The sequence below is a fragment of the Arvicola amphibius genome, chromosome 8 (genome assembly GCF_903992535.2).
Source record: "Arvicola amphibius chromosome 8, mArvAmp1.2, whole genome shotgun sequence".
NCBI classification, from domain to species: domain Eukaryota; kingdom Metazoa; phylum Chordata; class Mammalia; order Rodentia; family Cricetidae; genus Arvicola; species Arvicola amphibius.
Window position 1 is genome coordinate 78992233 of NC_052054.1, and position 11856 is coordinate 79004088.

General features: G+C 41.2%; 1 pseudogene; it reads right to left on the minus strand.

Annotated features, from left to right (window-relative positions):
• Positions 1-2039: 2039 nt before the first annotated feature.
• LOC119821563 lies at positions 2040-2683 on the minus strand (annotated as a pseudogene).
• Between the last annotated feature and the right edge of the window lie 9173 nt (positions 2684-11856).

Genomic DNA, 11856 nt, shown 5'->3' on the forward strand with positions numbered 1-11856 from the left:
TTTTCTATGGTGTGATGCACATATTTTAATTTTCCATATTCCGTAAAGTGAAACACATCCATTTGCCAGATCTCATTCCTTTGTGTATTCTTTGGGTTACTCCCTGTAGGCAACGGTGTTTGGTTATAGAAAGAGCAAGTAGGACATCTCTTTATAATCTCCTTAGTTTGTTATCATGTAATAGAAAACTCTTTCTTTAAACCTTTGCTATTGACATGATGTTTTTCATGAAATTTTGAGGCCTGCAACACACTTCCAATCAATAATTGATCAATTTCTGCATTACATTGTGATAGAGGACATAGCAGACCTGTATGGGATCAGATGTGTATTTTATATATAGGACAAAGCCTCTTCCTGATTGTCTTGCACTTGAATGAATAATGAAGTCAATTCTGTATCATCCGGTGTAAGTTCAGCAGTTTTACTACGCAAGACAACTCTTTCTGCATATTGTGAATCTGTAACTATATTGAGAGGTTCTTTTTCTAAAAACACACAGTCAAAATTTATTCCAAGGCCTGAAAACATTCAGACTAATCAAAGTGGTACTATAATTTCTTATAATACATCAACAATACAGAAGTTCAGATAATTAACTAACCTCTAAACCACATAATTCCACATAATTCCAAAGCAATGGCTGTGACAAAATGTGAGATGACATTAGCAATGCACTTAATGAAACATAGCAGCGAGCTATTCTTACAAAAAAAAACCTCAGCCGGGCGGTGGTGGCGCACACCTTTAATCCCAGCACTCGGGAGGCAGAGGCAGGCGGATCTCAGTGAATTCGAGACCAGCCTGGTCTACAAGAGCTAGCTTCAGGACAGGCTCTAAAGCTGCAGAGAAACCCTGTCTCGAAAAACCAAAAAAAAAAAAAAAAAAAAAAAGAAAAGAAAAAAAACCTCACAAATCTACTCTTGTACTTTCCATGTTTTTAACTTTGCTTCATAAACCCAGTGAAAATTAAGGCTTCTTTTTAAGTATGGAATTTCCAACATCAGAGATCCTATTTTCAGGACTAGGGATGTGGCTCAGTGACAGAGCACTTGTGTAGCATCCATAAGGCTGTGTTCCCTCCCTCACCACAGCCCACTTTTACACACATGCATGCATCACATGTGTGGGTCTGTGTATGTATTGTTAAAATTGCCTTCATATTTTAACATGGACCCTCACACCAGGCAAGGCCTCCCCAACAACAAATCTATGGCCATACAGCAAACAGTGATTCAGTATGCTGACAGGCAGCACAACACGATCAGTAACCCAATTTCAACTTTAATAACTCAAGCCACCAAAAGTCAGAGTAAGAGGAAAACTGGGAAATATTATTCAACTAAAACTTTCTCCACTTCTGAAACTACAAGGAGTCTTTAGATGATTATTGAATTATATTTCAGTAGCTGTTCATACAGAGCTTCAGACTTACATTTCCATTGAAAACAATAGGACCACACTTCATATGTGTGACATAAAATATGTCCTTTATTGGTTTCCCGAAGGAGAAAACAAATATTTTGTGTCCTTTCAGGAAAGTGTGATAACCAAGCTTGGTGGTTTGTTCCTTTAATCCCAGTGCAAAGAGAGGCCGACCACTAAGAATCGTCTGAAGCCAGCCGGAGCTACAGGATGGAAGCCTGTCTCAAAGGGAGAGAGAAATAAAACAAATCTGTGCAGAGAAGCAAGCGCCCTGATGCGGGGACACGTGGGACCACTTCAGGCTGAAGTGGCTCTGTACAGACACCGGGACCTAAAGGAAGTGACCTTATGGGAAACCGGTGACTCAAAGCTCGCAAGTTTGTAGTTCTGCAAAAATATATTAATACACAAAATAATGAAAATACACTCTATAGATTCTCCTCCCGGGGTAAGTTCTGTGCGGCACATTTCCTGGGAAAAGCCCCTGCTCGGCAGCGCCCACGCACATGGTTATGAGAACTGGAACCAGGCTTCATTTCCCACAGAGACTTGCTTTTCCACCCACACTCATACAGACTTCATTTCCACTACACGACACTACTAGCATCAACATACTACATTTAAAAAGTCTTGATTTCTGAATCTTTTAGTACTATAAACATGATGGAGTTCAGAGCTGACAGCTACAGGGAAAGGCTCGATTTAAAATATGACCAAGGTGAGACTGTATCACAAGCAATGAGACCCGACAGCGAGGGGCTAGATAAGGCGCTTTTCATCAGCGGCCATTCATAACTTTGCTTTTAGAAACTTGGAAGAAATCATCTTTGAGTTTCAAATGTTCTGGTAAATCCAGTTGCTTTTTTTGCTTCTTCAATATCACCTTGAATTGCTGAAATAAGTGACTCTAAAGAATCAAAGTTCTTTTCTGGTCTGAGGTAGCCAACAATGGCCACATTGAGAATTTCGCCATAGAAGTCCTCTTTGAAGGTGTGTATGATGTGGGTTTCCATGGACTTTTTCGCGTTCTTGTAGTGTGGTTTCATCCTATGCTCACCACCATTTTATGGACAGCTCCACTCCCAACACTGACCCAACCATAATAAATACCAGTGGATATATCAGCCAGAAGACTGTCTACTACATGTTCAGGAAGATTGGCTATGGGGATGCGCAGCTGCTTGGAACCCCGGCCGAAGCCATGCACCACCTGACTGCGGCAAAAGAACCGCAGGTTCCTCATGACGCCAACCTCGGGGGACACGGGCTTCTACTCGCTCCGGGGCTGTGGAGGAGCGGCCGTCAGTGAGGTGCCTGGGCCCAGGCCAGCTGGGGATCCCGCAGAAGCTGGGCTGGGGGAGCGGGACACCCACCGCTACTGGTACCTGCGGGCAGAGCAGCCTCCGCCTCCAGAACTCAGATGCAGCGAAGAACCTGCTCGGCTTCCGTAGCCGAGAGGTTCTTTAAAATCCCCTAGTACCATAAGAATAGCATATAATTCTGCCTTCTGTACAGAATTATAAGGGCTTTGTTCCACCTTACTTAATTTTTCTGATTTGTAACCTGCTTTCCCTGATTCATTTGCATCAGAATAAAATGTATGGGCTCCAGTTATTGGTATATCACATACAATTTGGGGAAGAATCTAAGAAGTTCTCTTTATAAATTTAAGTCTATCGCTTTTGGATAATTGCTACTAATTTCTCCCCCCAAAATTAGCACAAGCTCTTTGCCAGGGTTCATTGTCTTCCCATAACTTTTTTATTTTATCAGTAGTAAAAGGCACTATATAATCTCTGCTGGGTCTATACCTGCTAACTGACTAAGTCTCAACTTACCTTTTATAATTAATTCAGAGACTTTTTCCACATAAATTTTGATTTTTTAAAACTTGGTTTATGTGGTAAAAGGAACAATTCTAAGACAATATAATCTCTCTGCATTAAAATTCCTGTGGGAGAAATTCTGGAAGGTAACATGACTGAAATACAATTAAGATTTGAATTCACCCTATCTACATGTGCCTTTTAAAATTTCTCCTTAACAATCTCAATTCCTTTTCTACTTCAGCTGTTAATTATCTAGGACTATTTAAGTCTTTGTCACCATCTAAGGCTTTGTTTAAATGAATTATTAGATCAGGTGTTATCCCAACAGCCAGTCATAGACTGGAAATGCCTCCTAACAGACTTTGAAAGTCATTAAGAGTCCGCAACTGGTTTCTCCTAAATTGTGCCTTTTGTGTTCTAATTTTCTGTGAACCTATTCTGTAACCTAGGTAATTAACAGAATCTCCTCTTTGAATCTTTTCAGGAGCAATTTGTAATCTCCATTTAGGCAAGACTTTCTTTACTTCTTCAAACATCCTTTCTAAAGTATCTATATTTGAACCAGATAACAAAATGTCATCCATGTAATGGTAGATTATAGACTTAGGAAATTGCTTATGTATTATTTACAATAGCTGGTTGACAAAGTATTGGCATAGGGTGGGGCTATTGAGCATTTTCTGTGGGAGGATAGTCCATTGGTATCTTCTAGTAGGCTGAGAATTATGAGTAGGCACTATGAAGGCAAAGTTTTCTCTATCCTTTTCTTGTTAAGGTATAGTGAAGAAACAATCCTTTAAATCAATAACTATGAGAGGCCATCCCTTTGGTAACAGAGAAGGCAGAGGAATTCCAGATTGCAGAGGGTCCATAGGTTGAATAACCTCGTTGATAGCTCTAAGATCTGTCACCATTCTCCATTTTCCAAATTTTTTAACAACAAATACAGGAGAATTCCAAGGGCTGGTAGATTCTTCTATATGTCGAGCATCCAGTTGCTCTTGTACCAGCTGTTCTAAAGCCTGCAGCTTTTCTTCTGTTAGAGGCCATTGTTTATCCCATATTGGTTTCTCAATTTACCATTTTAAGGGTAGGGCTGTTGGTACCTCTGAAGGTTTGTCAATTGCTTTGTATTCTTGTACATCTTGAATGACTGGTGACCTTTGTTTATAATACCTTATAATATCTGCCCCAGAAACATAAGCTTTGGGGGCTGCAGGAATGTTAATCTGGGTATTCCCTTGCTGCAATAGGTCACAACTCCACAGATTCACTGTAATATTAGCTAAATATGGCTATAGCCTTTTGTTCTTCTGGCCCTATGAAACAAAACCCATATCATGCTTTGTTTCACTTGAGATAGGGTTCCAATTCTTAGGAACTGAACATCTGCCTCTTGAAGAGGCCAATATGGATGCTATGATTCTGGAGCAATGATAGTTACATCCACACCCATGTCTTGCAAGCCTTCAATAAAAATGTCATTTATATACTCTTAGCTTTGGTCTTTGATCATTTGCCAAAATATGCATTTCCTATGTCCTACTGGAGGTTTTTTTTGTTTGTTTTTGTTTTTTGAGACAGGGTTTCCCTGTAGTTTCTAGAACCTGTCCTGGAACTAGCTCTTGTAGACCAGGCTGGTCTCGAACTCACAGAGATCCGCCTGCCTCTGCCTCCCGAGTGCAGGCCTACTGGAGTTTTTGATCCATCCTCTACATCTATTCTGTCATCCAGACCAGTATGGTTTTTTGCAGTAGGCACTGAATTTTCTAATTTTCATGGTGAGACACATTCTCCACAGTAACTGGGAATGATTAGACAATGTTCATCATAGGGGGCTAAGATGTACTAAGATTCAATTAGTACATGTATAGCTTTTGGGTCTGTTATTCCTATTTGTCACTAAGGGGTTCTCTCTGACCCTGTTTAACCCTAATGTCTGATTTAATTCTCTTTTCTGGTTCCTGAATCCTGACTCAAGCATTTAAAGCTGCTGTGCTACATAGGGACAAAGTGTGTTCATCATAAAGACCCTGATCCTGAGGATCAGAGTAATGTCCCTTGCCTAGAATTTGATCTTGGGAAATCTCAAGTCCTTTTGCTTTTCCCTGTTGCTATAAAATTTTCCCTCCAATAACACTTCCAAAGCAACTACAGTCCATTGTCTAGAACCACTGAGATTAGCTGAATCCAATCTTGTGGCATTGGCTTGTTGCTTAAAGTCCTCGTTTTGAGCATTTCCCTAATGAAGGACAAATGTATTCCATAAGATACAATTGCTTGTTTAATTTCCTTTAGATCAGTCATACTTATGGGTTTCCCTTGTATATTCTTTAATTACCTTAGGGTATTTGGTGCCAGATGCTTTTTCTGATGATATCACTGGAAAGGCAGAACTCTGGGTAAGCTATCCCAGAGTTTGGTACGTACTGATGAGGCTACATTTTGTCTTTGTACCTTTTGTCCCTGGTCATCGAATTCAATAAATTCCTCAACATTTTCAAATCTTTTTACACTGCCTTTTTACAGATCTGTATCTCCTGTCCAGTGTTCTGTTCTAATTCCCTCATTGAAGATTCCAAGGTGTAAAGATAACGTCTCATCCTTGGACATAATTTTTATAGCATGCATATTACCTTCCTGGAGAGACATTTGATCAGTCAATATATCATAACCATCCGACAGAGTCCAGTTAATACATTCAACAGTACGAATTTTCTCAGACAATGTCTCAGCACCCTCTGTCATTGACTGGGTTTTTGTCAAATTGGTTGTATCCTTCTCCAGAGTGCTGAATTTCCCTTTTAGTTGGTCATTATCAGTCTCTAAAGACTGTATCAAAAAGAATCAAAAAGAGGGATGTAGTAGGGAAATCATATAAACCTTGCATAACATCATACATGGTATAAGTTAAAAAGCTATTGAATTCTTGGATTGCTAAATTGTCCATCATCTTGCCTTTTAAATTATAAATTTATAATTTATATGTTAAATTATAAATTTTACCGATAGTTGAGTTTGAGCTGGAGTAGGTGCAATAACCATTACCTGCCAGTAGGTGTCGCGGCGCACTTATAGCTGCGTGGCCGGCTTGAATCTGATTTTAGCATTAAATACTGAAAGATATGCTCAAATTAAAAACAATTATTCCGTGTAAATCACAGACTGTGTGCTCCATGGAAGTCCCTGACTGCTCAACAGTCACACGAGCACAAAGAGAGCAAGAAAGCAATGCCACAAGTGCTGGAAAAACTGGACCCAGAAGCCTGATGCTATAAAGGACCATGGTTAGTGGCTACTCAGGGCCACTGCGTGGAAATTCTATACCCAAATGAACCGCGTGGACCCTGACGGCAGCTGGCTAGAGCCACTGAGACCTGAGCCCCACTATTCGGCTCCAACTGTAGGAGTTAGCTCGATTCAGGAAATAACCAGGCTAGCTAAAAGATAAAATAATTATATTTTTATTTGTTATAAGGGGAAAACTCATGAAACAGGAATGAGAAGTCCAAACTCAGCTGTGCTGCAAGGGAACCACACAGAGAGAGAGCACCTGGACTGGAGTTTTTCTCCAGATCCCAGAAAGCCACACCCTAACTTGGTCCCACCCTTAAAGATAAGTGGTCGGCAAAGATTCCCCATCAATATGGTGCTTGGAACCAAACCCGGGTCCTCTGGAAGAGCAGCCAATGCTCTTAACCGCTGAGCCGTCCCCCAGTCCCATGACTGTATTTTTAACATACACTCTAGTCACATGTCATACACTCTGTCACATGAGGTCATGTGTGGAATTTTATACTTATACCATTATGTTGGTGATCAAAAAGTTTCAGATTTGGGGGGCTGGAAAGTTGGCTCAGTGATTAAGAACATTTGCTGTTCTTGCAGAGGACACGTGTTTGATTCCCAACACCTACATGGCGGCTCACAAGTATCTGTAATTCCAGGTACAAGGGATCTAACGTCCTCTTCTAACCTACCCAGGCATCAGGCACACATGCGGTGCTCCACCTACCCCTCTCCTGCCCAGCTCTTGGCCGTGCAGCTTGTTATTAGATCAGTCAGGTGCCTTAGGCAGGAAAGGTGAAACGGCAACACATCTTCACACGGTTAAACAAATGCAGCAACACACCTTTACATAGTTAAAGTAATATTCTGCAGCAAAACCAAACACATGTTTACATTGTTGAAGTAATATTCCGCAACACCAGTATGGTGGTGACTTCCTTGCATCTTCTCCCTGAACCAAATGGCTCAGGCATTGATGTATTTCCCTGCACAGTGACGAATCTAACACCAAGCAAATTGATGGCGTGCATTAAGTAGCTCGTCGTCTCAGGCCTCATTACGGTAATGGGCAGGAATGTACCACTCTCTGCTTAGATGATCGCATCTCCTGTTCGCATCTCATGCAGCATACGTCCTTTTCCAGTGCTTCAGTGTATAATCCCTGTTGATCACTTGGGTTATAAAACAAAGATTCTATTCACACTTTTATTTGAAATTATATCATACTCTTAATGAAAGAATATCTTTGGTATGATATATTCTAAAAATATTTTCTTAAAACTCACTCTGTGAGTTCAGGATAATTGATTTGATTCAATTAATCATCCTTTTTAAACTATTTTAGCTGGCCAGCGGTGGCACATGCCTTTAATCCAAGCACTCCAGAGGCAGAGGCAGAGGCAGGAGGCATTCAAAGCCAGTCTGGTTTAAAAAGTGAGTTACAGGATAGTCAAGGCTACCCAGAGCAACCCTGTATTTAAAGAAATTTTTTTTTTACTCTAGTTCCTTTTCTTTTCTTACTTTCTTTTTTTTCGGGGGGGGGTGGTTTCGAGATAGGGTTTCTGTGTAGCTTTGGAGCATGTCCTCAGACTAGCTTTTGTAGTCCGAGGTGGACCTCAAACTCACAGAGATCCACCTGCCTCTGCCTCCAGAGTGCTGGGATTAAAGGCATGTGCCACTACAGATCTGCTTAACTCTAGTTTCTTAATCTGAATTTTCTACCAGATTTTTGAAAAATAAATTGAATGTGATGATCACTTGTGTTTAGTAATTTTGCCGCTGTAATAGAAGACAGCACTGGCTAATTCACACTCATCAGAAATGTAGTTGTCTTAGAGTTCAAATGACAGGAAGTTTACTATCTGATGAAGGCCCTTTATCTTCTCAAGAGGCACCAGGTGGACACATACTGTGTGGGACAGCACTGTGTCCCCTGTGGATATATGTTGTGTGGGACAGCACTGTGTCCCATGTGGATATATGTTGTGTGGGACAGTGCTGTGTCCCCTGTGGATATATGCTGTGTGGGACAGCACTGTGTCCCCTGTGGATATATGTTGTGTGGGACAGTGCTGTGTCCCATGTGGATATATGCTGTGTGGAGACAGCACTGTGTCCCATGTGGATATATGCTGTGTGGAGACAGCACTGTGTCCCATGTGGAGGGAGAGGGGTGTATCCCCTTGCTCGCCCATTAGAAATACAGATTCTACCCACGGGTCTTGCTCTGATGGTATGGTCACTTTCTGGAGGCTGTGCCTCTAAGTATGTTCACATTAAGATTCACTCTAAGAATCAGGAGACACAGCCACACCATGTGTTACAGCTCTGGAGCGAAAGGTATCTATCTTTGCTGTCAGAAATTAGGCAATACCTACAGCTGTGAAGGGAAGGTATCCTGGATTCCTGCAGCTGAGAGGAGAAAGGTACTTTGACTTGCTGGGAAATCAGGCTATACCAGGAGTTTTCTAGCAGGGGATGGGCTCCCTGCAGGATGTGGCAATCACACTCCTTTCTGAGAGCCATTACAGCGAGGCTCTACTCCACTCTGCTAAGAGTTCAGCAGCTGTCCAGTGCAGCTCTGCTCTACTCCACCAGGGAGTTTCCCAACAGAGCGGTCCAGTACTTCTCAGCTCCCGCGCCAAGTCGGTACTTCTCTGCTTCTCAAGTGTAGCAATCTGCACCAGCTCTGGCTAAAAGTTGTTACTTCTGCTCCCCTTCCCTAAGGGGGTTTCCCAGCAGAGGCGTCCATTGCTTCTCGGCTCCACTCTACAAGGAAACTTTCCCAGCAGGGTTTCTGCTCTACTCTGGTGAAAGAATGTCTTTACCCAAAAATCGAGAGATTTATTTGGGAAGGAGGAACCCAGGAGAGCGACTGCCTCTGCCAGGGTGGCTTATATAGGAGTGGAGTTTTCCATGGAGATTTTCAGGGTGGAAATACGGCCGGGTTTCAATTCTCTTGAGCTTGGACAAGACCAGGTTGGCTAGACTTCATGCTTAGGGATTGGTTGGTTTTGTGCTCAGGAATTGGTTTCCTTGCTCAGGGATTGGTTGGATTCATGTTCAGTTTGGGGGGGGGGGGGGCGCAGATTTAACTCTGGTTTCAGGGCCAAAGTGTATTTTTTTTTTCCACTGACTGTTTTTAACCTTTTGGCTCTAGTTTCAGGGTCAGGGTGTATTTCTTTGACTTTGGTTTTTGGTTCAGGGTGTATTTCTGGGTTCTGGTTTCGGGGCTAAAGTGTGTTTCTTACTCTGTCTGGTTTCAGGGTCAGGATGGGGTTTTTTTGGCTGGCCTTTTTACTCTTTACCATGGAAATTATTATATATGCCTGTAAATAATAATAAAAAATTTTGAAGCATCTAAAATTGCCTATACAAGTCTAGTAAAAATGTGACATTCCTAGCTTAGTACATTCCCAGATTCCATAAACCCTACAGCTGCTCCAACACTCCAGCAGTCGCTGAAGGAGGAGAGTGTCCAAGGAGTCAGGGCAGCTCCAGTCCCGTACTTAGAGTACTGAAGAGACTCTTGCCTGTGAGCCCTCAGCTAGCACTCTTTGGGCTTAGAAAAGGCTTTTGCCATGTGTAGTACTAGAGCTTCAAGCTACAACTGAACTAACTGGCAGTGAGTCCGAAACAATGGAAACGAAGCCTTCTTTTTATTCTTATGCCAAGATGTGGCTGCTAAAGCAGAAAGAAATTACAGACATTAGAATAAGACCTGCAAAGTATCAAACACTGGGGCTATAGAATATAAGATATGGAATAAATTTGTATTGAATGTGTTCAAAATATCAAGACTGGCAGAAAAATATGATAAAGGAATTAAATGCTGATTTTTATATATTTTTACTAAAATAGATTGTAAATGGAATTTTCTTTCCCACTTGCCAGTTTCCCAATAAACACTCAGCCATAATATTAATTATAATTGTTTGGCCGATGGCTCAGGGTATTCCTAGCTAGATCTTACATTTTAACCAATTTTTACTAATCTGTGTATTTCTGTGGCTTACCAGTAATGTTCTGGCATCTTACCCCATCAGCGGCTACATGGTGTCTCTGTGACTCCACCTCTTTCGCGCCATATCTCTGTTTGGATTTCCCACCTAGCTATATTCTGCCCTGCCATAGGCCAAAACAGCTTTATTCATCAACCAATAAAAGCAACACCTATTTGAAGTATACAGAAGGACTCCCTTATCATCTCCCCTTTTCTGTCTAATTAAAAAGGAAGGTTTTAACTGTAACATAGTAAATTTACATATAACAAAACAACTATTAAGCAAGAATTACAGTTACAATATTTAGTCTATTTGTATTTGACAAAAATAAAAAAATACTCCATCCTCTATCCTATCTTTGTGAGTTTAAAGTTTTATATCTAATTTATCATTTATCATAACTAAGGAAAACTATAATAATTATCTGTCTTCAACTCCATCAAAGATCCCAGAAGGACATAATATTACCTAAGTAAACAGCAAGTTGCATTGTAAGCAACTCCCAAAACTCTAGAGATGACAGAGATATCTGGCTGCCTGGACAGTCAGCCGAAGTTCTTCTATCGTGTCGGGGCATCCATCTTCATCCTGCAGGCCTAGAGTGTCTGCAGATTTCTCAGTGAAGCAGGCTATGTGAACCTGTCTCACTTATGTTTGCAGTTTGTCAGCCATTTGCCTCTGTGTCCTAATGTCTGGCAGACTCTTCCATGAAGCAGGAACAGTGAAGGACGGTCCCATTTTGTTTTAGCAAGTTTAGCAGTCATTTTCTTGTGGGTCCTGTATGTCCAGTTTATACAGCATACAGTCAAGCAGTCCAGGAAAGAGCAGTTTCTGGCCCAAATAGCTAGTCTTGCCACGTTGTAAGTGAACTCCACAAAGAGTTTCTTCAATGCCCATCATTCTTTTGAAGTAATTGGTTCTGCCAGGAACAGATGTGTCTCATTGTCAATAAAAGTCCATTTTTCAAAAAGTTTAAATGCCATATTCTGTCCTACATATGAAGGACATAGCATGAGATGTTTTGATCCAAGTGCATATGGGAAACCCATTCAAAAGTACCTACCCTTGTTGTAAGATATTTGATCACACTGAGAACTCTGTGATTCAAATAAAATTAACTGTAGCATGAAATAATAAACCCAGAGACAGATAATGGGGTTCAACCTAAAAACCAGAAAAGCAAAGCAGTCAAGGGACTAGAGAAGTTTTACCTCTACCAAGGTTGGGCAATCGCAGACTAAGCTAACTAAGCAGACTAAGCCCCTCTCTCCTCCCATTTTATATTCACTCTAGTGCTAGGATTAAGGGTG